Raw genomic sequence first — 27,531 nt, 5'->3', positions numbered from 1 at the left:
ACACCAGTACATCTACTTATTCATGTGAATATTTAATCTGCCAGTCGTGTGGAAGCAGTGCAATTCATAAAATCATGTAGATACGGGCCAGGAGCTTCAGTTAATGTTCACATCAACCATCAAAATGGGCAAAAAATGTGATCTCAGTGATTTAGACTGTGGCATGATTGTTGGTGCCAGAATGGTTGGTTTGAGTATTTCTGTAACTGCTGATCTCCTGGGATTTCCACGCACAACAGTCTTTAGTTTACTCAGAATGGTGCCAAAAACAAAAAACATCCAGTGAGCGGCAGTTCTACAGACAGAACACTTTGTTGATGAGAGAGGTCAACAAAGAATGGCCAGACTGGTTCGAGCTGACAGAAAGGCTACGGTAACTTCAATAACCACTCTGTACAATTGTAGTGAGCAGAATAGCATCTCAGAATGCACAACATGTTGAACCTTGAGGCGGATGGGCTACAACAGCAAAAGACCATGCTGGGCACCTCATTAGGACCATAGTGTTCCTAATAAAGTGCTCAGTTAGTGTATATTGCACTCACAGTTAAAAAGAGCCACCACACTTGTGGTTCTCTGCCTTTGTTTTAAATTATGGAATAGAAAAGTGTCCTTTCAAACTTCAGAATCTTGCCGGATGTAGTAGGTAATCTGGGTATTTTTCACCTACTGTTTTATGAATTTTGAGGATTCATAAATACGGACACCCTTCTCAATATACATGCTGATTTTGGCATACTATATAGCAGGAAAGTATGCATATTCAAACACTGGGTTTATCTCCTGTGATGTGATTTTAAACATCGCTTTTATGACTAATTGTTTGATCAGACTGCCAAAAGTTAAGACATGTTTATACAAACTTGGTTTAAAGTTGCAAACTACATAGCATATCTACATTTATTTCTGAGATGATAACTGGACACCACTTGCTGACAACAATAGAACATACTAATGTTTGAAATATCAATCAATAAATATTGTGTTTTACATAAAAAAATTAGTATTCAGTATATACTGTACTGTAATACTGTAAACAGTATTCTAGTATTCTGTTTCAGACATAGCCTTGGTTAGATACACAACCAAACAAAGAAATGTCTGCTTAAAAATATTCTACTTCCTTGAAAAACAATGCATGAGAGTTTAATTTAATTATACTTAGCTTTGATTTTCACTACTGTTAGATTGATATATTGACCAGACTGATTAATCATCTGATAATTGGGTGTTTTGAGAGTATATTCATCAGCCAATAACTGTGCCTGCTTGACTGATTAACAGAAGTGTTAGTTACTTGCATCAGTTTCAAGATCTTCTGAGAGGCATTTTAAATGGATAAAACATTTTATATTTCTTGATCTCTGTAATTGTATAAAATTTTAAGGTGAATCCAAATAAATGCTTATTTCATTTAATCAATTCTGTGTATATATGATTTGCTGTCATTAAATTGTAATATGTCTATATCTGCAATATATCGCAATTGGCCAACCTGATCTCTGGATCTCGGTATCGTTATTGGCCATTAAATTCATATTGGTGACCACTAATATTACTTAAGTTATTTTCTACAGAACACACATGAGTGTTATTTTATTTTTTTATTTTTTTCAATTTGACTTAATTTTTTGACATTTAGTTATAGTCAAGGGACAATAGAAAATGGTGGGCAGAAGTGAACTTGAACAAAATCAGGAAATGACACAAGCCAGACTCAAGCTTGCATCGTCCATTAGAGCATCACGGCTGAACGTGTCAAAGTGATTTTATGCTGGTGGGATTTACAGTGCTGTGTTTGATACTTTGCTTTTGAATACAAGAGTGGAAAAACAGCTCTTATTACAAAACTCTCTGGAATATTTTATTCTTATTGGTCAGTTGCAGCATTCTTCAGTCAAATATTTTATAATGACTGCTAAACTGAATAATTCACCATTGTCCCTGGCAACCAATTTCCTACATACTGTAGCTTGGCTAGTTTCATGTTTCTAGTATCACTCTGTGGTCTCGTTCTTCTCACATAATAAAATAAGTAGCCATTTAATAAGCAGAATAATATACAGTGAATAGTCAGCTGCTCAATATAACAAAATTAGGAAGATACAAGATAACCATGTCATGCCATGTCATCACAAATATGCTGATTAGAGACTTCAATTGGACTTTTGCTTTCTTGTGTTCAGATTTAGGCTTTGAGCCCAGATGCTCTATGGTGTTCTCTCCCTCTACTCCTCCCCTCTCTCTCTCTCCTGCTACCTCTCTTTCTCATGCGTTCTCATGCTGTGTCTGTACATGTGTTTTGGACTGGTTTGCGATATCGTAAATCTGATAACCATGTAGTAGTGTTGTTACCTGGAAAACTCACCCTTGGGACATTTGCTGTTGGGGTGGGTGTAAATGTGTGTTATTTGGCAAACTGAAAAACATTCCATGAGATCTACAATCACTGTCACTAATGCACAGAGACACACACACAGATACAGGCTACAACAGTGTCACAGCTTTATTCAGATAAACTTTTACCTTTAACTGCACTGAACAACTGTAAGCCCTTCTTGATTTTCAACATGATCACACGGGAAAATGACATGTTGCTTCCGAATGTTCATGTACCCTGAAAATGACCCCATTATGCAGATTTGCTGACAAGCGGCATCTCCCATCCAGGGTTGGAAATTAATGGGGGCTCGGGGCAGAAACATCCCAAAACATTTTTTTAAATGTACCTAAATTCTGCGACCGTTTGCACCTCTCATTCAGAAAAAACTGAGTAACACTAGCGCTCCTTGCCTGTTGGCCCATCTCACTTATGCTGCTGTCTGTCTGAAACTCAATTGCAACAGGCCAAAAATGCGGGAGGGACTGATGGTTTAGTAAGTTAATCAGGTACGAGAAATCACAAAATATAATGTAACCAAATGCTACAGTTTACTTCATAATAATATTAATATGTTAATTAACCAGGATATGTTAAATAACCCTAATACTTAACATTAACCACTTTTACTGTGTGAATCATATCTCCGAATAAACACTGTGTGAAATATTTATTTTTGCCTTGTTTTATTCAACTGGCATGAAGGACTTGATAACAGTTGTGTTTAAAAAGCTCCTCATTCTAAATCTGGAGAAATGCTTTCATCTCCCTCTCTGTGTCATTGAATTGTATTAGTTTTTAGGCTATGTTAACTTAATAGCCAAAATATTAGAAATACGTGAATGAGAAAAAGTGAACCCCGCAATGTGTTTCAGTCACTATGCACTTTATGCAGTGTAGAGATCAAGCAATATGTAATTACTGAAATATGCATGGTGACATTGTTACTGAAATATTCGCAAATTAATCGATCTTGAGTTGAATCAAAATTGGAATCTAATGAATTATAATTAAATTGGGAAATCAATGGCAATACCCAGCCCTACAAATATTAGTTGATGTTGATTTAATTTTATTGGTAAAAGCCTACAGTATATCATTAATCATATTTAATTAACTGATTAAATTTAAGTATTTGACATAAAAGAATGGCACAGAGTCATTTTATAAGGTTAGAAAAAAAAAAAATGCCCCTGGGTGCAAATTTTTGCCCCCTAATGGAAGAAAGTAAATTGCTGCCCCTGCTCCCATCTGACATATTTTTGCGTAAATAGCATTTATAGCAATTTCCGATAAACAGGTTCTGGTTCCATGGAAACCAGGAAGTAATCACATTCACTTCAAGACATCGGTTCAGATCAAGTGGAAACCAGGAAGTAACCGCATTCACTCTGAGACAGGGGTTTTGGTCCCATAAAAACCATACTCTACAACATGGGTTTGGGTCCTGTGCAAACCAGGAAGTAATTGGGTTCACATAAACAATGGTGAGCGCAAATCAGAGGTTGCATTTGCGCTCTTTTTTTGATGTTGTTGTTGTTGTTTTTTGTTTGTTTTTTTTTTGCATTTTTACTGCACGTATAGTTAGGTTTAGAGTTAAGGGGTAAAGTTAATAAAATATGCATTCTTGTTGCCTGTTCTACATTATTAACAACTAAAAAAATATAACTCGCTTTTTGCGCCACCCTGTGGACATTTCACCTCAACAACACTTCCAGTTTCGGCCACTGGTGGTTTAAAATTTTGGGGAGAACTTTCAACCTTCTTTCGACAAATCAGTCTGTCCTTTTGTAGACAAAGTGCTAAGAACTATTGCAAGGTTGTCTCTGCATTCAGTGACTTTAAGGCATGTTCACACCAAATATGTGATGATTTTGCAAGACGAACTTCCGACGACAGGTCTATTCACAGCGAGTCCGTAAAAAATTAAACAAAAAACTATTTCACCCCCTGTACAGTAGGCACCATTGTTGCTGTTCTACAAACATTTATACCAGTCTCCTGCCCTACCCAGCTGTCAGTGATTTAATATATTGAATGCTGTTAAAGCATTTAAAAGCCTAATTTGGCATAACTGGTTCACTATGTTCTTTCCATGGTGTTGATGCATTTTGAGGAGTATATGATCTGTTTTTTACTCGAGTGAGATGAGTAAAGAGTGCTGTTGCATATATATTTGCATGTATTTTGCTACAAATATATTCCAAACAGACTCCCGAACCCAACTTCTCTTTTTATAATGCCTGGATTAATGCCTGTAAAATATAACCCAAGGTACAGTGATAAATACACATGGAATAATGTACATTAAGAATAAGAGGTATAGTTTAAAATGTGATGCGTAATATTAAAAACAATATAAAAGAAAACACTGGCTCACGGTCTTTTCTTTATTTAAATTATTGCAATACTTTTTTATATATTCTTGCAATAAAAATAGCAGTGTGGTTCTGCAGTTAGTTTGTCTACAGTAAAATATTGCATGTAGCAAGTCTTTTGTATTTTATGGAATATTTTACTACGAGCTTAGTGCAAATGAGAATGGTCAGTAAAAAAATCGGACCTCTCTCCGTAAAAAAAAAAACCTTTGGATTGTCGGCGGATGATTTGTTGGACCCGGTTTGAAAAGCACCATAAAAATCCATTGTTCCTGATAGGAATCCATTGTTCCTGTAAAAAAGCTAGTTCGGAACGAACAATCGCACCAGAAAAAGGGTTTGGTGTGAACAGGTCTTTAGTCTAGCTTATGATGTTTGATATGATCTGAGGTCGAGTTTGGCTGCTAAGTGCTATCAAAGTTCCTTTAAGGCAAGTTGGTTCAGCTAATAGTCCATCTAATGTGCATGTGTATTCTAGAGCAAAAAGACAAGACAGTGCCTTTACCAAAGAAGCGATTGACTCTTTTATCTGAAAGTCAGGAGTCACAGGACTTCCATTCATATAGCCACCATATTGAACAATGCAATGCTTCTATCAAAATGATGATTAGCTGTTTTAACTGAAAGGCAGACTTCCTTTCCTACAGCCTCCATATTGAGCGTTATGATTTCTCCCATTAATTTCTCTATGAGTGGCCTGTCTCCTCATACTATCTCTTGCACTGGTGCTTTAACAGCTTGTATTGACTTCTGTACTAAAAGTTACAACATAACACTTAATGGAGTGTGAATGAAAACAAGTAATGCTCATCTCAGCTATACCAATCCTGATACAGATGCAAAAGTGCTGTTATATCCTTTTTGACCAAAGGTGATCTGAAAATGATATGCCAGTTTCACTGGTCTAAAACTGATTAATCACATAATAGTTAATTCACCAGAGGAAAGTTGTATTGCTCAGAGGTTGATCTTTCATAAATCAAGAGACTTCATAGATTTCTCAGTTATGTTTCATGTATCAACTTTGTCTCAGACTATTTCCCCAAAAATTATTTAGGAGAAATAGAAATAAACACAAAAATGAGACAATTTTTGACATACAGTGAGAGTATAGAGCAAAAAGAGCATATTTTAGATAAGTCTTGTTGTTGAAATGTGTGAAATTGAAATCTTTTGATTGAAGACTTTGGTATGTTGACAAATTTGGGCACTGGTTGAGATCTCTTCCGAAACACATGTGAAATTAGAGGGGTCATTTTCTCTGGAGACAAATCTGAGAAGCAGCTTTTAAGCCTCAAGTCTCCAGTTGCTTTCCATTTAATCTCATTACCATCTTGGAGAAACATTTGAAAGACTGAAGAGAGCTCATGTTATACTGTGTGTCCTTCTTGTTGGTAATGAGATTGATCTATATTCACCCATTGTGTCCTTCCTCTTTCTGAAGTGCCGCTCAGATTTGTGTTGACACCGAGTGGAAATTCCCCCAGCATTACCCAAAGGAGGTCTCGGCATCTAGCCAGCGCAGACCCACAGCAGGCCACTTGTTGAATAGGTCAGATGGCCCTCTGGGAGTGATGGGGATAAGAATAACTGAATGTCATGGAGGGCTTGCTTGGACTTAACTTAATTAGGGGACATTTTTAGATGAAAAGCCTGCTTCACAGCTGCTGTAGCCCTGCAGGTATATGAAACAGCGGGCCTCCAAGCTTCCAAGTGCCTTTCCCTATTTAACTAGTTCTTCCTGATATAACACTGCTAAAAAGGCCACCTGGCATTCCCGCTAAATGATAGATACTCTCTGATGGATTTGTGGGGTGACCTCCACAACCTGATGATATTAAAGGAAAGATCTGCTCAGATGGAGGGCCCTTTAAAGCTGGAGAAAGGTGAGCCAGAGGTGAATATTCAGTTTTTTTTTTTCATGTAGATCTTTCAAGACAGTAGCTCTAGTATGCATTAGTCATGGAATTTGTTGTCAGTGTCAGCTGTATTAAGTTACATAATCCTCTATGTTTACTTTTCACTGTAATTTCTTAGTATTTTCAAGTTCAGTTAGGATACACAGGATGTCAAGGACTGTACAGCACACAGCATTTCAAGAATATTATTGGCAGCTGTAATATGACCAAATGGCCAACACATAATATACAGCATGAACATCGGCATTAATCATTTATTGTAATGCATTATACTCTTTAAAAGTATGACTTTGAATAGATAAGTATAATACAGTATATTAGGCTACTTTAAATACGGTCACGATCACTGTCTTTCGTGTCTGGGCACTGCTCACGCGGAGACAGCGTTCGTGGATGGTCACATTCTCATTGCGAGAATGTGTCCATGGCAACGTTGCGGTCGCGGCTCGCCTTCGTAAGGAAGCGAGCCACCCCAGAGGCTCCCGCCTCGGTCCTTTTACCCACGGGTTTGAGGCCAGCGCGGCTAGCACTGGGGGCGATTTGGGGACCCCAATGGGACCGCCTCCGCCGGGTATCCCCCCGCGGACCTCCCATTCCCCAGCACGCTCGTCTGCCCCGATCGGGCTTCCGGGTGAGTCTGCCGGCTCGTCTCACGGCGAGTTCGACCTCTTATTTGGAGCCCGCGAAAGTGATGAGCTCTCGAGCGCAGCATCGGAGAGCGGGCTCGTCCAGTCGGAAGCCTCGGCTGGGCTCCTCCCTTCGGGGTCGATCGCCCAGTCACAGGCTGACGCGGAGATGACGACATGCTTTCCCGGACAGCCGCGAGCGTCGGTTAGAGCGGATTTCACCGCTCTTCCCTGAACCCTCGCGGCTCTGTGATTGGTTCCTGGGCTCGCGGCGCCGCTCAAAGCCACGCCCCGCCCCGTTCCTTTCTTCCCGGATGTGCATGAAGAGCTGACAAGATCGCGGGAGACACCTTTTACTGCCCGGTCCCGATATTTTCAGCTTCCCCGCTCTCACTACCCTCGATGGTGGGGCGGCCAAGGGTTATTCGGCAATCCCCCGGTGGATAAAGGCGCTCGCGGTGCACCTATGCCCGCAGAGCGCCGCCACCTGGCGTGGGTGCCCAAAGCCCCCGTCCAAGGCCTGTAGGTTTACGTCGTCTCTGACGGTCAAAGCCTACGGCGCTGCTGGACAAGCCACCTCCGCCCTGCACGCCATGGCTCTCCTGCAAGTCCGCCAAGGCACTAAAGGAACTGCACGAGGGTAGTTCCGCCCCGGGATTGATGCAGGAACTGCGCTCGGCGACCGACCTCGCTCTCCGAGCGACGGAGGTCACGGCGCGGTCTCCCGGGCGGACGATGGCCACACTAGTGGTCCAGGAGCGCCACCTTTGGCTCAACCTGGTCGAGATGGGTGAGGCCGACAGGACACGATTCCTTGCTGCCCCCATTTTCCAGGCGGGCCTATTCGGCGACACTGTCGAGGACTTTGCCCAGCAGTTCTCGATGGTAGAGCAGTAGATGGATGTTAGCCGGCTTGTCCTGCCCCGGCGTGGCTCAAGATCCCCCCATCTACTCATCGCCGAGGGCGTCCCCCTGCGGTGACTGCACCGGCTCCGCCGCAGCCCGCCCCTCCGGCCCGGCCCCGGCGTGGAGCCCACCGCAGGAAGCCGACGCCACCCGTCTCACAGCCGGCACCGAAGAACCCACGGAGGTCTTCGAAGCGCCCCTGAGACGGGCGACCCAGGGACAACGAAACCCGCTGCTCTGGAGCTGGTAAGCAGATCTTCTTTTTGTTACCTTTTGCATTTAATTGCGCTGCATGCCCAAGTGGCTGCAGTACTCAAGAGCTCCGCAAGAGTGGTTTCCTTGTTCCCTGGGTCACATATTCGGTGTGTACGGCTGGCATCACGACCACCGTCCACCACTCCATTTGGCAGGTTGGCGCTCCAGCGGCGGTCTCCCGCCCTGAGCGCCCAGCTGTGGCACAAATCCGCCCCCGATGTGACAGTCTCCACGGGTCATGAGGACAGGCCTCTTCCTCCCCCGTCCCAGGCTGTTCCGGGGGTGGTCACAAGGAGCCAGGTAAGTGCTTCGATGTCCTCGGACTCAGCACGGCCACGATGTGGTGTGGCACCTCAAGCTCCGCCCCGCCGCGAGGCCCCACCCGCCGGTACATCCGATGACGTTGTACCTTTGGTCCCCCTTGCACGGAACTCGGGTGCATGGCTTGCGCTTTCCAGTCCGTCGCGAGGGCTGGTCTGGACCGTCTGACTCGGCTGCACGATTCACTTCGCTGGGCATCCGCCCAGGTCCAGCGGTGTCCACTTCACCTTGGTGAAAGATGGAAACGCTGCTACCTTGCGCGGAGATCGCTACCCTCCTACGGAAGAACGCGATAGAACCTGTCCCTCCAGCCGAGATGAAGAGGGGGTTTTACAGCCCCTACTTCATTGTACCGAAAAAAGGCGGTGGGTTGCGGCCAATCTTGGACCTGCGAGTACTGAACCGGGCCTTACACAGACTCCCGTTCAGGATGCTGACGCAAAAGACGCATTCTAGCGAGCGTCCGGCATCAAGATTGGTTCGCGGCGGTAGACCCGAAGGATGCGTACTTTCACGTCTCGATCCTTCCTCGACACAGACCCTTCCTGCGGTTTGCATTCGAGGGTCAGGCGTATCGGTACAAGTCCTCCCTTTCGGCCTGTCCCTGTCTCCTCGCGTCTTTACGAAGATCGCAGAGGCTGCCCTTGCCCCGTTAAGGGAGGTGGGCATTCGCATTCTCAACTATCTCGACGACTGGCTAATCCTAGCTCACTCTCGAGACGGGTTATGCGCACACAGGGACCTGGTGCTTTCACACCTCAGCCGACTAGGGCTTCGGGTCAGCTGGGAGAAGAGCAAGCTCCTCCCGGTTCAGAGCATCTCTTTTCTCGGTTTGGAGTTGGACTCAGTCTCCATGACGGCGCACCTTACGAACGAGCGCGCCCAGTCGGTGCTGGCCTGTTTGAAGGCGTTCAAACAGAAAACAGCGGTTCCACTGAAACATTTTCAGAGGCTCCTGGGGCATATGGCGTCCTCGGCGGTGGCCACCCCGCTCGGGTTGATGCATATGAGGCCGCTTCAGCACTGGCTCCAGACTCGAGTCCCGAGACGGGCATGGCGCCACGGGACACACCGCGTGGCCAGTACGTCGGTCTGTCACCATCTTTTCAGCCCTTGGACCGACCTCTCGTTTCCACGAGCAGGTGTTCCGCTAGAACTGGTCTCCAGGCGCGTCGTGGTCACGACAGACGCCTCCAAAATGGGCTGGGGCGCTGTTGGCAATGGGCACGCAGCCGCCGGCCTCTAGACGGGTCCGCAGCTGTGTTGGCACATCAACTGCCTCGAGTTACTGGCAATTCTGCTCGCCCTGCGGAGGTTCCGGCCGTTGATCCAGGGCAAGCACGTGCTAGTTCGGACAGACAGCACGGCAGTGGTAGCATATGTCAACCGCCAAGGCGGTCTGCGCTCCCGCTGTATGTCATAACTCGCCCGCCGTCTCCTCCAACGGAGTTAGCGGCACCAAGTCGCTGCAAGCCACTCACATCCCGGGCAGCCTCAACACTTCGGCGGACGCGCCGTAACAACAGGTTACCCTCAAGGGAGAGTGGAGACTCCACCTTTGGGTGGTCCAGCTGATTTGGAGTCGATTCAGTCAGGCACAGGTGCACCTGTTCGCCTCCCAAGAATCCTCCCACTGCCCGCTCTGGTACGCAAACCTCACCGAGGCCTTCCTCGGCATAGACGCGCTGGCACACAGCTGGTCCCCTGGCATTCGCAAATATGCGTTTTCCCCCCAGTGAGCCTGCTCGCACAGACCCTGTGCAAGGTCAGGGAGGACGAGGAGAAGGTTGTCCTGGTAAGCACCCTACTGGCCCGCCCAGACGTGGTGCTCGGACCTCACGCTCCTCGTGACAGCTCCCCCCGGGCAAATTCCCCTGAGAAAGGCCCTTCTTTCTCAGGGAAGGGGCACCATCCGGCACCCGCGCCCAGACCTCTGGAATCTCCATGTCTGGCCCCTGGACGGGACGCGGAAGACCTAAGCTGTCTCCCACCTGCGATGGTAGACACGTTCACTCAGGCTAGGGCTCCCTCTACGAGGCGCCTGTATGCCTTTAAGTGGCGTCTGTTCGCTAAGTGGTGTTCTTCCCATCAGGAAGACCCCCAGAGGTGCGCAGTCAGATCAGTGCTTTCCTTCCTGCAAGAGAGGTTGGAAGGGAGGCTGTCCCCTTCCACCTTGAAGGTGTACATTGCTGCCATAGCAGCACACCATGACGCAGTCGACGGTGAGTCCTTAGGGAAGCATAATCTGATCAGTTTTTAAATATTATTTTAAATGTTTGCAAGAACACACAACTGATTATGAGGTGTAAGGTGGACAAGGTATTAAGAATGCCATAGCAGTGTTGTTGTCGAGACCAGCACGTCTGAGTGCGAGTCCAGGCTTAGACCAGAGAAGTTGAGTCTGCGACAAGACTGAGACCAGAGAGGGTCGAGTCCAAATCAAGACCATGACCAAGACTCCTGTAGGTCTAATGCAGTCTTAATCAATGTGTTAAATGTACAGTGTAAACAACTAAATTGGCCCTGATCTCCTATATCAAATATATAATATGTATTACTTGCTTAGGCTTATGTTGGTTTAAACAATATTATCAATTGACAATAAAAATGAAATAAATGCGACATCCTAGGGTAAGTGAACACAGTTTTATAATAATTATGACATGTCAGTGTTAACTATGTGTTCGTAAAAAAGTCAAATTAAAGGTGCAAGGTACCTATGTGGCATAACATGGCAATACAAGCTACCAGCTTCTGTCTACTATTAAATGGATAGTTCACCCAAAAATTGTAATTCTCTCATCATTTACGCACCTTCATGCCATCCCAGATGTGTATGACTTTCTTTCTTCTGCTGAACACAAATTAAGATTTTTAGAAGAATATCTATCATGAACTCCCTAGTGTTTATCCCAAAACCTTCCTTTTATGTTTGGACTTTTAGTCTACACTACCAATGATGCACTTTTTTGATCACACTCATCTGTTCCCCATCTTTGTTCCCAGGTGTTCTATGTTTTGTCATTACCCATGTGTGTATTTATAGCCCCCATGTTTCCCTAAGTCTTTGTTTGTTTGCTAGCACATTAGTGTATGATGTTATTCACCTAGTTAGCCAGCAAACTGCTGTTAAGTTTGATTTCCCTTTTGCTTCAGTGTTTTAGTTGTATCTTTTGAGTTCCTTAATAAATAGTTCTTCAAGTTGGATCCCCACTCTCTTGTCTCGTCCTCCCAGTAGCATAACAATATCTCAGCTCTGTAGGTCTATTATACAATGCTATATTTTTACCCAAGTATCATGGTATTATCATCTGATATCACTGCCACAATACTTTTTTTGTAAGAATGCGTTATAACATTAAGGAAAACCTTTCGTTATTTTCAATTAACCTTCATCACATTTGACATGCAATAAGACGCAGTTCAAATAAAAACAAAGAGATATGTACACCTTACAATATACACATTACAATACAATATACAGGTGCATCTCAATAAATTAGAATGTCGTGGAAAAGTTCATTTATTTCAGTAATTCAGCTCAAATTGTAAAACTCGTGTATTAAATAAATTAAATGCACACAGACTGAAGTAGTTTAAGTCTTTGGTTCTTTTAATTGTGACGATTTTGGCTCACATTTAACAAAAACCCACCAATTCACTATCTCAAAAAATTAGAATACATCATAAGACCAATAAAAAAAACATTTTTAGTGAATTGTTGGCCTTCTGGAAAGTATGTTCATTTACTGTATATGTACTCAATACTTGGTAGGGGCTCCTTTTGCTTTAATTACTGCCTCAATTCGGCGTGGCATGGAGGTGATCAGTTTGTGGCACTGCTGAGGTGGTATGGAAGCCCAGGTTTCTTTGACAGTGGCCTTCAGCTCATCTGCATTCTTTGGTCTCTTGTTTCTCATTTTCCTCTTGACAATACCCCATAGATTCTCTATGGGGTTCAGGTCTGGTGAGTTTGCTGGCCAGTCAAGCACACCAACACCATGGTCATTCAACCAACTTTTGGTGCTTTTGGCAGTGTGGGCAGGTGCCAAATCCTGCTGGAAAATGAAATCAGCATCTTTAAAAAGCTGGTCAGCAGAAGGAAGCATGAAGTGCTCCAAAATTTCTTGGTAAACGGGTGCAGTGACTTTGGTTTTCAAAAAACACAATGGACCAACACCAGCAGATGACATTGCACCCCAAATCATCATAGACTGTGGAAACTTAACACTGGACTTCAAGCAACTTGGGCTATGAGCTTCTCCACCCTTCCTCCAGACTCTAGGACCTTGGTTTCCAAATGAAATACAAAACTTGCTCTCATCTGAAAAGAGGACTTTGGAACACTGGGCAACAGTCCAGTTCTTCTTCTCCTTAGCCCAGGTAAGACGCCTCTGACGTTGTCTGTGGTTCAGGAGTGGCTTAACAAGAGGAATACAACAACTGTAGCCAAATTCCTTGACATGTCTGTGTGTGGTGGCTCTTGATGCCTTGACCCCAGCCTCAGTCCATTCCTTGTGAAGTTCACCCAAATTTTTGAATCGATTTTGCTTGACAATCATAAGGCTGCGGTTCTCTCGGTTGGTTGTGCATCTTTTTCTTCCACACTTTTTCCTTCCACTCAACTTTCTGTTAACATGCTTGGATACAGCATTCTGTGAACAGCCAGCTTCTTTGGCAATGAATGTTTGTGGCTTACCCTCCTTGTGAAGGGTGTCAATAATTGTCTTCTGGACAACTGTCAGATCAGCAGTCTTCCCCATGATTGTGTAGCCTAGTGAACCAAACTGAGAGACCATTTTGAAGGCTCAGGAAACCTTTGCAGGTGTTTTGAGTTGATTAGCTGATTGGCATGTCACCATATTCAAATTTTTTGAGATAGTGAATTGGTGGGTTTTTGTTAAATGTGAGCCAAAATCATCACAATTAAAAGAACCAAAGACTTAAACTACTTCAGTCTGTGTGCATTGAATTTATTTAATACACGAGTTTCACAATTTGAGTTGAATTACTGAAATAAATGAACTTTTCCACGACATTCTAATTTATTGAGATGCACCTGTACACTTGCAATACAAAATACACTTTACTATACACTGCATGTTACAATATACAAAGTATACAATAGGAAATATAATAGACAAGTCGTTGGAAATGTGTGAAATGTGCAAAGATGGTGGAGACACAACTTCAGCTGTTGAGATCCTGGTTGAGCAGGGATTCAGAATTGGGGAAGAAGCCATGCAGGTGTCTGTTGGTCTTGGTTTGGATTGTTTTGAAATATCTGCCATAGGGAAGCTTTTAAAACAAGCTATGTCAGGGTGGAGGGATCTTGAAAAATCTTTGTGGCTCTGTCCTGGACCTGTAAAGCTCAGCAAGGAGTGGAAAATTGCAGCCAATACAGGCTTCATAGAAAGTGTTTATACTGTTTTTTTTTATTGACAACTAAGATGGTCTGTGCTGAGATGGTTTTCAGGATCTTATTTTACTCAAAGCCATAACAGCTTATGATATTGCTGCCTACTCCACTCCCAGTAGCAGCCTGTTATTCAGCAGGGACTGATGGTGTCCTTCATCTGTAGTTAAGGTGTGCACCATGAGAATCTGCCTGCTGTTGGGCAGCTGATGGCTGATTGATGATGTGCGATGACAGATAGATGCACATTTCAATGGCAGGGGCTGTAAAGCAGGATGGCCTTGTTTGGTCAACAAACAAGGCCAACAGACCCTTTCCCACACACACTGGTGGGGATTCAGTTATGATGGGAGGATTTTCAAAACGCTGCATATGTTTCTAACTGATGTGTTGCTAGATAATGTACAGATAATCTTCACTCTCTCTGTGGTATTCCTTTCCTGAAGAACAGTGGATGACATTTCACTCTAGCTTGAGAAAACTAGTGAACATGTTTTTATTCTTTGCATCGCCCAAGTATGTTTTGCCTGAAGCAACCAAGTAGACGTTAAAACAAAGGGTTCAAGCTTTTCAAGGGAAGTGTACATGTCTAGCACACTGTAATCATCCCCTGCAATAGCAACATTTAGAGAGCAACTAAATGTAAAAGCTTGTATGTATGTACAACTTCAGAGAGGTACAAATCTTTATAAATCCTCTGAATACTTGTTGGAATTGGAAATGCAGGAAGCTTTACGAGGGTTCTGCCACAGGTGACTGAGTTCAATATTCATACACAATTACATAGTGGCACTCTCATTTATCAGTAAATGATAAAGAAACTTTGGACCCACTTTACATAAGGTGTCTTAAACTACTATGTAATTAAGCATTTTATATAAGTACTTATTATGTGTATATGTGTTGTTGCATTGTACATACATTTAAAGTACCAGCATTTAATTGCATCTGTAGTTGCATTGTTAACCTTACCCCTAAACCTTACCCTACCCCAACCCTTACCCTTACCATATCCCGACCGCTAAACTTACCTGTACCTCAACCTCAGTAGCAGCAAATGTAAATATTGTGAGAATTTTGCAGAACAAGTTACACAATAAATACATTGTATTGTATGTATTTTAATGTTAGTACATAGTAGTTAAAGACACCTAATATATATTGGGACCTAAACATTATCTAAGAAAGACATTTTTAATGCCAAATTCATTTTTAGATGAAATCCAGATGGGACTAATCAAAGTAGTTTAAATTAGGTATGCTAAATTTGTTAACTGAATATAAGAAATGACATGCTGTTAAACATGTTTATTAAATGCAATTTACTTTGCAATGAAATCAGTCAATCAATTCCATATTTTGTCTTAAAGGATTCGTAAACTATTTGTCTCTAAAGTTTTAAATGTATAAGGGTTAATGTTTTAGATGCTGTCAATATGTTGATATTGTATGATTCAATGTCTATCCAAACATACGGAAATGTATGTGTATTAGAACCACTTTTTATTTACGAATATACCTATGAATACAAATGATATCACTTTGGCTTGTCAGATGGAGAAGATTTCCCAGAGAAGACACTGCATTTCAGCAAGTCTCCAGCCCTCAAGGACTACACAGTTCTCTCTCCGCACTCATCAGGATACACAAATAAAAAAGCGAGAGTGTGTTTGCTGTGGTCAGGCAGTGGTTTGACTGAGCTCTCCACATGAAAGCAGTGGAAGTTATCCAGAGCACCTCATTACTAACAGAGAACTGAAATCATTACACTTATGGGAGTTACACCTTGATTCGTTTGCCATCAGGTGTAGCTCACGGTAACAAAGCCTGAATCATCCGCAGCACTGCTTGGATATGAGGTTTCCATCGTAACACTGTGTTTTAGCTAAGTGAAAAGCAGTTTGGAATGGATGCAGGCTGGTGTCAGTGTAATCTGTGAAGATTTGAACAGAAATCACCTTGTAGGTGCGTAGTCTAAATCTGATGTTTGGTATCTGGTTTTGTAACATGACCCAGATTTTACATTGGAGATGAAGCAGCGACACAACAAAAATGTCCTGAACCGCATAGATCCAACAACATGCAAAATTATAACAGTAACCTGACATATGTGTCCTGTATTTCGATGGTTTCATGCTCTCAACAGGAGAGACTACTTAGCCAGAGACGAAGCACCTGTATTAAAATGAATGGGAGAAATTGGAACACCTGATATGGCGGATATAGAAAAGGAAGCCCCACCTTACAGGTAAAAGAACCAATTACCTTTTAGATACAGACATAGCTTGAGAATGTGCATTAGCTGGACCAGCCTAAATTTTATTGTTTTTTTAGCGTGATCTGAGCAAAAAAAAAAAAAAAAAGCACAATATATGATACCATTGTTGTTAGATTTTACTGCTGATTTGAAATATGTTCTTTGATCTTAATCTTGACCAACTGTTTTGGAGATTTTGTTCTTTACTCTTTCAAGTAGATACTGTAGGGGCTGTACTTTTATGCCACTTGTATCCATAGAAAATAGCTGCATGGGAGAATTTCCAAGATGGCGGCGGAGTGGACTGACTTGCCTTGTAATGTAACTTTGTCAATAATTCACTATACAAAACAAATTGTGGTCTACATAGCATCTGCCTTATTTGGGTGGCTTCTACCAAGTGACAGCATTGTTTTTCCCCTGCAGAACAGACCTGTGATCCATTTTTGGATCGTGACTCACCAGAGAACCACTCATCTAAAGGACAGTTTCTTTCCTTTTTGTGTTTTGATAGTTTTAATCCCACACCAGTTGTAAAATTCAAATCATGTTGATTTTCACCTGGCATACGATAAAACATAACAAATTTAGAACTTACATTGAAAGAGGGATTTGTGTTGTAACTACTACTACAAGCACTACTCAAATTTATTTTAAAAAATAAATAAAAATAAAGTGAAAATAATTTGGTTTTGTGAAGTGTTTAGTCATTTGACAGTTTGCATCTTGCAGGGGTTTGAATGCATGTTGTCCATTTGTTTGGTTCAAAAATGAATTAGAAACAAATTTACCAGAGATCTCTATTAACACCAGTGATTTGAAAAGAGAAATTGAACCAGTCCTTTAACAGTTGTGCGTTCTCATATTTCATACAGAGTAAAAAGGAAATTGATATGAACAAGGGAAAACAATCTTTTGTTATCAATGGATTTTAGGTTGAGCAAATTAGCAGAAAGAGCATGCTGCTTTTAGCAGATTGTTTTATCCTACAGGGTCAATAAAACCGACAGATAACAAATATTTCACAAACTTTTTAAATTTGGCAAAATAAAGTTTTATAATTCATTTCCTCAAAAATAGTATAATGATTAAATAATTATAAATAGTGATATTTAAATTATAAATAACACACACACACACACACACACACACACACACACACACACACACACACACACACATGTTGTCAAACTGACAGTTTACACAAGGTTTATTTAAACTTACTTCAAACTTAATTCTCTGTCTGCTCGTATGAATGTAACACATCATAAGGAAATGTTTCACCATTGTTCAAATGCACTTTGGATTGCACCATTTATATGTATAAATGTTTTCCATCTGAAAGGACTAAATATTAAATGAAACAAATGACAATAAAATGCAAAGTAATCTCTTCAGTAATCAAAATACTTTTTGAATGTAACTGTATTCTAATTACCAATGATTTAAATTGTAACTGTAGTGGAATAGTTACTTATATTTTGTATTTTAAATACGTAATCCCTTTACATGTATTCCGTTACTCCCCAACACATTAGGGTATATATATAATACAGATCATTAAAATGCATTACATTATTTTGGCACACAAGTAAATCATTGGTCTACAGTCCATAGCAATCCTTTTTGCAACTGAATTCATCAGTCAGTCTGAGATTTATTATAAGGGATTGTTGAAGGATGTGTCAATGTTCACCTGCGTCAGACGGACGCTTTTGGAGCATCTCGGTTGCAACACGTCATAAACATACGGTTTTTAGGTCACTGTTTCAAGTAAAACGATGTTTGAAACTTAGAAAAACACATCTTGAGATCCCTGTGTTGGGATATGTGCTCCATCAAGCTTTGTTTGATCACAAGAACGTGTTCTCAACTTGTGTTGTCTGCTCTCGGTAAGTGTGGTTTGTTCTCTGTTTGTATAAACTGCACGTTGCCTGTATAGCTGGAGTTTCGCTTACTGCCCCCTGGAAAAAACAGGTGGTACTCCAAGCTTGATGTGCTCAGATATAAGGAATATTCCTTGTTATGGTCCGGGGACATGATTAATTGCGTACATTTTTTTAACGCTTTTGTTTTTGTATAATTCATTGCACCGAATTAAGTTAAATCGACAGCCATAATATGAATAGATTCCGGTGATACTTCATCCGGGGACGCGGGTATTAACCTGTGACCCGAATAAATTACGTAATAAAAAATAACTTAAAGTTGAAAAGAGCCATCGCACTCATGGTTCACCGCCATTCTTCTTAAATGCAGTGTTTTGAACGTGACATCTCCTTAGCTCCTGAGGGATTATGGGAACGTAAAGTATCCAGTTGATCCACACTTTAGAATCTTGACAGAAATAGTAGGCCATCCGGGTATTTCTCACTTACTGTTTTATGAATACTTAGGATTCGGACATACTATTCCACTGGCATACTGTTTTTGGCATACTATAGTAGGAAAGAATGGATATTTGGAGGCAGCTCAAGTCTCTGAGTATTGCATAAAATATGTATTTATAAACAGCATTGAAAATGCCCACAAAATTGTGAAATGTATACCCAATATTTTAAATTAGAGATTCTTTTGAAAGTTCCACTTTTTGAGGATTAATATATTGGCACTTTTAGAGACAGAAGGTATCAACTGGCAGTTTCTACAATTCCAAGTTAAATATATACTAAATCTACCCAATGTCTTAGACATTCGCCAAAAAGCATACAGTACATCTGTTTATTTAATCTATTTCCTTGCCCTCTTTTACATGACGATGATATAGAGATATACTTCTGTACTTGGTGTTTTACATTATATAAGCACACTGTAATGATGGGTTTTGTCAGGTTCTGGGACATTTTATGTTTCACTCAATCAGTGTTTCCTCTCCACAGGCGCATGACAATAAATGAGCAATTTTTATTGGGCTCATTTAATTGGTTCAGAATTGATATGTTTGCTTTACATATCAAGTCCTGTGGTGCTCTGGTGCACGTGGTCTTCATCCCATGTGTTTCAGTTTAGTTTTCACTTTAGCCTTGAATCACATTATGTAACTTTTGTAAGTCCTCAGAGGCCTTTTTTTCAGTTCTGCAATAACAACCTTTCAAACCTCAATTACTCTTTGTTGCCTCTAGGGGAGCCGTGTAAGTTGTACCGTCTTGCTATCAGTGGTTTTCAATTAATGACTCTTGCTACATTTCTCATTTGCCATTTTGAGTGTGTAGCTCCTTGTCACTAGAAGAAAGGGTCTGAAGAGAATCTTAAATTATATTGTTTTAAGAGATTTAGAGTTTAAGTGTTGAATTTAAATGCCATATTTCACATTGAGAATTATGTTACGCAGGATCATTTTGAAATGCCAAACATTTGAAAAGCAAACTCCTGAAATTTAGTCAATCCAATCTCATGTAAATTCATACATATTTTACGAGTTGGCTATTTAGTATGAGTTCATACGATTTTGTTCATATAAATTCTTACGATTTCATCACGTGCAAGTTACGTGCACGAGGCATTAAGGACATACTTATTAATATTATGCCCTTACCCAAACCCTTTATCTAAACCTAACCAATCAGTAGAGTGTGTAAACATGATAGCTGTTGTGTGTGACAGAAGTAAGTATAAGTAATTGTCATGTATTAGATGTAAACGATGTCCAGCACTGTCTTTGGCTGTAGTGAAAGTCGTACAAATTCATACGAGTGCAGTTGTACAATATCATACAAATTAGCCAAATTCAGAAAAGTCCTACGAATCCTTACAATTTCACCGTGAGAGTGTGTTGAGTTTAGTTGTGAAGCAAAACTAATTGAATGGGTGTGAAATACTGATATGAGTTTAAATTATTTTATTACGTGAGAAGCATGAGACTGTGGTGTGATACAAGAAAGTAGCACAGCTATGTAGGAATTCTGTTACCTGGGACAATGATCAATTATTCAGTTAAGTGTTCTTTACATAAAAATATTTGAATGCAGAATGCCAAGACTGACCAATCAGAATCAAGTATTCTAGAGGACTGTGTAATAATGACAATATATGACCAACTGAAATCAGCTGGAAACAATGTAAAACAAATCTACCATCAGAAGCTGATTTTAGCTGGGTTTTCCAAAACAAAGTTTCTAGCTAGTCTTGCACATGTTGCTCCAGACAAACGTTAACCTCTGTTCTGTCTGAGAGCGAGAGAGCTCATCACCTCCTCCCTGTCTTATCTTATCTTGATCAGCTGTGCATTGGCCAGATCACTGACGTGCTTCTTAGCTTGCACTCCAATCAGTTAAACCCTTTTCAAGGCTTCAGTGTTCTCCCTACTAAATAGCACAAATAATAAAGCCAGGGACATGTCCCATCTGTGGTTATAGTCCTACTTTTATTTGGCAGAGATGGGTGCCAGTAAATCAGCACAGCCCTGTTGTGAGGTAGTTGGAAACTGTGGCGTCCTTAAGTGGATGTACAACTGATGGTCTGTTAACAAAAGCCATTAACGGAGCAGGGGAATATATGATGTGTGGATGGTCAGGAAGGTTAAGCCGAGCGTTTGTGCCTTGCAGTTCAAGCTGTCTTATGTCATCCAGATCAGGTAGTGTGTGGTTAGTTAATTTGGCACTGGTTGCGGTAGTGGCCGGACAAGAAACTGGGCCAAGCATGGCATATGCCCGTCTTTCATTAGACTTTGGTCTCATCAAATGGTTTTTCAAATCCAAGTTACTCACTTGAAGTGTTTATATACATTGCAGAGTTTTAACTGAAGGAAGTTTTGCTTGGATGACAGTTGTGCTTAGTCATTTACTTAAAGGAAAGCTGGAATTCTGAAAAAAAAAAAAAAAATGAAAAAAAAATGAAATATACCAAATATTTATGCCTTCTCTCAAACTTTGATCAAGTTTATGGGGTGGTATGGTGAAGTGGTTAAAGATCTGGGCAGGTGGAGGTCAAGGAAAGGAGCTTATCTTTTTGGTCTGTGGGAGGAAGTGAAAAGTTTAGGTGCAAGCTCCAGAAATTGGATAGAGCCATTATCAATTAGCTGCAAAGAGGAAATCGATGGAAAATGGCCTGAAGTTGTTTATGATATATTTATTCATTTAAAGCATTTGTCTCCCCAAATAATATCGCTATATATTTATACGTTTTGTTTGCTTTACCATTTGATACTCTGCTATGGTCTAGACCATACAGTATGCATGAACATATCCTGGAATATGATATTGACCTAATCGTTTAAAGACCATCTCTAAACCAAGTCGTTGACAGTCAGTTTCACTCTTTGAATAGAGCTGCTTAGACTAGCATGAATTTCCACACTGGTCCAGACTGGTTTTTGCAGGTTAATGCTGGAGTGGTGTGGTCTAGCTGGTGGACCAGTATATACTGTTGACCAGCAAAATGTAATTGGTGAAGTTGCTCTACCAGTCATTTTAGAAGCAGTGCAAGTTATAACATTTTGATCAAAGATTAAAAAAAGGCAAATCTTTTTTTCTTTGATGAAGAATTACTTCTTCAGAGCGATCAAGTATTTGAACTAAGGTTCTACACACTGAGGACTATACTGGTACTTTTTTTTATTTTATTTTTTTATCTTAAACCTGAAAGTAAACATTTTAAATTGGGAACCAAATCTGAGAGATCAGCATTAACAGGGAGCCATTCCACCCATAGGGAGGTGTATAGCAGGACAGACTCCGATAGTGCAATGTGGTCCTCTTGTTTCCCTATTCCCAGACCTGACAGTTGAGAGGGTTGTTTCAGTGGTTGTCATGCAAGCTGATACTGCTGTAATACGTTCTGCTGAAATTTCCAGTTGTGTTATATTTCCTGGATTGAGGAGATTTACAAGCCCTGCACATCTGTATTAGTGTGATGTTGGGTTGTGGGGCTGAATGTAAATTCCCTGCATCCTTTCTCCAACACACAAACACACACACACACACACACACACACACACACACACACACACATGTTGGTGCAGCTATCATTATGAGGACTCTCCATAGACATAATGATTTTTATACTGTATGAACTATAGATTCTATCCCCTAACCCTACCCCTAAACCCTACCCTCACAGAAACCTTTCTGCATTTTTACATTTTCAATAAAACATTGTTTAGTATGTTTTTTAAGCAATTTGAATTATGGGGACACTAGAAATGTCCTCATAAACCACATTTATAGCATAATACCCTTGTAATGACCAGTTTGTAACCTTAAAAAAAGTCCTCGTAAACCACTTAAACCTGCCTACACACACACACACACACACACACACACACACACACACACACACACACACACACACACACTGTACATACTTTATGCAGTTATACACTCACTGCCCACTTTATTAGGTACACCTGTACACCTACTTATTCATGCTATTATCTAATCAATCAATCGTGTGGCAGCAGTCTAAAGCATAAAATCATGCAGATATGGGTCAGGAGCTTCAGTTAATGTTTACATCAACCATCAGAATGGGGAAAAAAATTGATTTCTGTAACTGCTGATCTCCTGGGATTTTCACGCACAACAGTCTTAGAATGGTGCCAAAAACAAAAACATCCAGTCAGCAGTGGTTCTGTGGAAGGAAAGGCCTTGTTGATGAGAGAGGTCAACGGAGAATGGCCAGACTGGTTCAAGCTGACAGAAAGGCTGCAGATAACCCCTCTGAACAAGTGTAGTGAGCAGAATAGCATCTCAGAATGCGCAACATATCGAAACTTGAGGCGGATGGGCTACAACAGCAGAACACCACATCATAAACTTTATTAGAATAGTATTATAGTATTCCTAATAAAGTGCTCAGTGAGTGTATACTGATAGTCGATATTTGCTTCATATTATTCATGCAGTTACTTTATGTCCACATACCACACATTTGAGTGTGTGCGACTGACTGTGTGTCTGACATGGAGTAAAAATTTTAGAGGTATTTTTGCAGTTCAATAATGTTTGTTTTTTCTCATGTCTGTTGAAAAATCATTGGATTTATAGGAATTATATGTTTGTGTGTAGAGCTTCAAAATGATTAGCACTAGAGATACTGTCAAGTATTGTATGTTTTCATGAAGACTTACTTGTTTATATACGAGTTCAAAAAGCAGATGTCCTTGTATGAGGTGTATGTAAATCTGAGATTTTGCATAAATAGGAAAAAGTGGTTTAATGTTTAAAACACAAAGAAAAAACAATTTAAACGCATATCAAACAGAAAGTCCACACACTCTGACAGCATGTTAACATACTTTATTTATGAAATCAGTTCCTCTTAATGATAGGTGCTGGAAAACCTCTAATGCAGGAAAGATGTTCAGGCTTATCTAAACAGCTCTTAACCCAGACCAGGCTTACAGTTCAACCACTGCAACAATGAGCCAGCTTTCATCAGATTCTGTGTATTCTCAGAACTGCCTCCTCTTTAGACAATGTTGTCCTTCTAAATTCTTGACATATGTATTTGGTTGTGCTGGCAACTGGTAGTTTTCCTCTAAAAACACACATGCAGAACTTCTCAGAAGCTTGAATATTGCGTATTATCTTGTGTCAGTGTAATCTTCTATTCAGTGTTCACTCTGTTAATCCCTGTGGTATTATGGGGTATATCCGTAATGAAGGCTTTCGTGGATAGCAGAATGAATCATGTCTTCACTCTTAAAAATAAAGGTTATAAGAAGGATTTTGCAGCCTAAAGCCATAGAAAAACTTTCCTATCCAAGTTCCCATGATGCCATAATAGAGTCTTTTTAGAGTTATCATGCCATAGCATCATATTTTTAAGTTCTATCAGGAGGACTTGCAGACTTGAGTGAAATTTAAGATGACATTTATTTGATGAATATAGAACAGAAATGTAATGTCTCTCCTTGGCATAAGTTCCGTCTGGCAGTCAGAAGAAGTTGTACTAAGAACCGTCAAATCCTGCCGGATCTAGGAGGCAGGGGCAAGGAGCCTACCCTCGTGCAGGACGGGACTCAACTTGTGGTGGTGGGGTGGTGGGGGTTGCCATGTTAGCACACTGAAACAGCAATGTGATAGATTGTGAGCAGACTTATAAAGCAATGGCTTACATGTGATTGGCTAGGAGTTACCTTGCTAATGGTGCAATGATGTACAGCTGCTAGTCTTCCCGCTAGAACTACGCTGCGCTTACATTTCCTATGATACTTTAGGAGAACCTTTTTTTGAGTTGCATGTATTATCATGTCACAGGATAACCTTTTATGTTAAGGGGGTCTAGGGGGTCTGTGTAAAATTTCTACATTTTAAAAGAATAAAAAATGAAAAATAATTAAAAAACTAAAAAGTTTACATTTACCCAATTTGTAACTATTACTGTTTCATTCTGCTTTCTAAAGACTGACTGAAATTAATCACAATTATTTTATTCTATTAACAGCCCTAGGTTCTCCTCACCACTGTCACTTTTGGTTGGCTTATTGGACGTTGAAAGGCAATATTCTTAGTAAAGCTGCTAAGTAAAGCTTATTGTGTAAAGGTGCGTTACAAATGAATTTATATTGGATTGGAATATTTCTTCAGGTTTACACATATATCATTATTCTAATAGTTGGTAGATAAAAAGACAAAATACAAGTAAATAATATCCTGATAAAATTTAACATGATCACACAGGAAGAACTATTGAAATACTCGTATTTTGAGAGTGTTACTTCTCTTTCACAGTGTGGGTCTCCTCGCAGACAGTCTGTGTGAATGAATATCTGTGTATAGAGAGTGTCTCTGAGACCAGACAGATGTTGTCAGGCAGAAACTTCCCCTTGAGCAGATGCAGTTTTAGTTCCAAAGCCAACAGCATTCTTAACAAAATCGAGCTTACTGGTTCTTATATCAGCCCTTGAGTCATAGCCAAAGACCATCCACCAGTGACTGCCTACACCTTTTTATCCTCATCAAACATCAACTGTGGTTGCCAATGACCGTTGCTAAGGTGCAGAAACAAGTGAAGGGTTAATAGCTGGGGCAAAGCCTGAAGTCTTTTAAACAGTCTGTGTCCATTAAAACAATCATAGCCTTGCTGCACTGTTTTTCTTGTATGGTGACCCATGTTTGTCAAAGGTGCCGTGAACTCTGGCAGTCTAATATTAACTACATTTCTGAAGAATATATGAGTGGTAGTTACCCACAACTAACCGCTAAGCTAGGCTGGGTGTCGTGATTTCGGGGCTTCCCCCGATGCACATAAGCACATTCGCACATGTGCACTCTTCAAAAACGTACAAGAATCCCACTTATGCTTTAACATGGACACATAAGCCGTGTTCTGAGAGAGAAGCTGTGTGTGTTAAAGCACTTTTTCTTAACAACTTTTAATCCCTTAAATGGCTGCATTTGCGTCTACGTGACGTTTCGGAACGGAACTTTCTGCAAAACCCCGGAATAGGCAGTTTTCTTAAGTGAATGTAAACGTTGTCAAAGTATTGACAGAATAAAAGATATATATGAAATGAAAGATATAGAAGCCTCATTGAAGTCAAATGATGTCCAGCAAACTAACAATGAACTATGCTTCTAACCACAGGTGGAGCACTGTAGTTCCAACCACGCAACTTTGCGATGCAGTTTCGATTGTTTGTTGGAACTGTGGTTTCGGTAAACACCAAATCATTCGTCTTGCCAAAATGCCTCCAGGTCATGCAAAGTCTTTGGTCGTCTTGCATGAACCACACGTTTGAGATCTCTCCAGAGTGGCTCGATGATATTAAGGTCAGGAGACTGTGATGGCCACTCCAGAACCTTCACCTTTTTCTGCTGTAACCACTGGAGGGTCAACTTGGCCTTGTACTTAAGGTCATTGTCGTGCTGGAAAGTCCAAGAGCGTCCCATGCGCATCTTTCGTGAAGAAGAATTCAAACTGTCTGCCAGTATTTTCTGATAACATGCTGTATTCATCTTGCCATCAATTTTCACATGATTCCCCGTGCCTTTAGAGCTCACACACCCCCAAAACTTCAGTGATCCACCACCATGCTTCACAGTGGGGATGGTATTCTTTTCACTATAGGCCTTGTTGACCCCTCTCCAAACATAGCGCTTATGGTTGTGACCATGAAGCTCTATTTTGGTCTCGTCACTCTAAATTACAGTGTGCCAGAAGCTGTGAGGCGTGTCAAGGTGTTGTCGGGCATATTGTAACCGGGCTTTTTTGTGGCATTGGCGCAGTAAATGCTTCTTTCTGGCAACTTGACCATGCAGCTCATTTTTGTTCAAGTATCATCGTATTGTGCTCCTTGAAACAACCACACCATCTTTTTCCAGAGCAGCCTGTATTTCTCCTGACGTTACTGTGGGTTTTTCTTTGTATACCAAACAATTCTTCTGGCAGTTGTGGCTGAAATCTTTCTTGGTCTACCTGACCTTGGCTTGGTATCAAGAGATCCCCGAATTTTCCACTTCTTAATAAGTGATTGAACAGTACTGACTGGCATTTTCAAGGCTTTGGGTATCTTTTTATATCCTTTTCCATCTATATAAAGTTCCATTACCTTGTTATGTGGGTCTTTTGACAGTTCTTTTCTGCTCCCCATGGCTCAGTATCTAGCCTGCTCAGTGCATCCACGTGAGAGCTAACAAACTCATTGACTATTTATACACAGGCACTAATTGCAATTTAAAAAGCCACAGGTGTGGGAAATTAAACTTTTAATTGTCATTTAAACCTGTGTGTGTCACCTTGTGTGTCTGTAACAAGGCCAAACATTCAAGGGAATGTAAACTTTTGATCAGGGCCATTTGGGTGATTTCTGTTATCATTATGATTTATAAATGAGCCAAACAACTATGTGATGATAAATGGCTTCATATGATCACTATCCTTAAATAAAAGACAGTTTTTTTTTTTTTGCATGATCAGTCATATTTTCAAAATCAATGCCAAAATTTCACAATTTTGCCAGGGTATGCAAACTTTTGAACACAACTGTATATATGTATGTATGTATACTGTATATAAACTGTATATATACAGTAGTGATAAGCACCATTAATGTTTGAAGTCAACTCGAACACACCTGATATTTTTCCTCTAATCCCAAGATATGCCTTGGCTGTGGTAATCATTGGTTCA

General features: G+C 40.9%; 1 protein-coding gene and 1 long non-coding RNA gene across 5 annotated transcripts in view; both read left to right on the top strand.

Moving 5' to 3' along the window:
* Positions 1-27,531, top strand: part of LOC127450729 (ADAMTS-like protein 3) — a 283,685-nt gene that overhangs the window by 73,227 nt on the left and 182,927 nt on the right. The gene's annotated exons all lie outside the window — the stretch shown is intronic.
* On the top strand, positions 6,528-17,062 carry LOC127451253 (uncharacterized). 2 transcript variants are annotated; one of them, XR_007899077.1, is made up of 4 exons: positions 6,528-6,644; positions 16,348-16,449; positions 16,719-16,774; positions 16,885-17,062. It is a non-coding gene; the product is annotated as an uncharacterized LOC127451253 (long non-coding RNA). The 2 variants fall into 2 exon arrangements; XR_007899075.1 differs by having other exon boundaries at positions 16,348-16,774.

The sequence above is a fragment of the Myxocyprinus asiaticus genome, chromosome 2 (genome assembly GCF_019703515.2).
Source record: "Myxocyprinus asiaticus isolate MX2 ecotype Aquarium Trade chromosome 2, UBuf_Myxa_2, whole genome shotgun sequence".
NCBI lineage: Eukaryota > Metazoa > Chordata > Actinopteri > Cypriniformes > Catostomidae > Myxocyprinus > Myxocyprinus asiaticus.
This window is presented reverse-complemented; position numbering and strand designations above follow the sequence as displayed.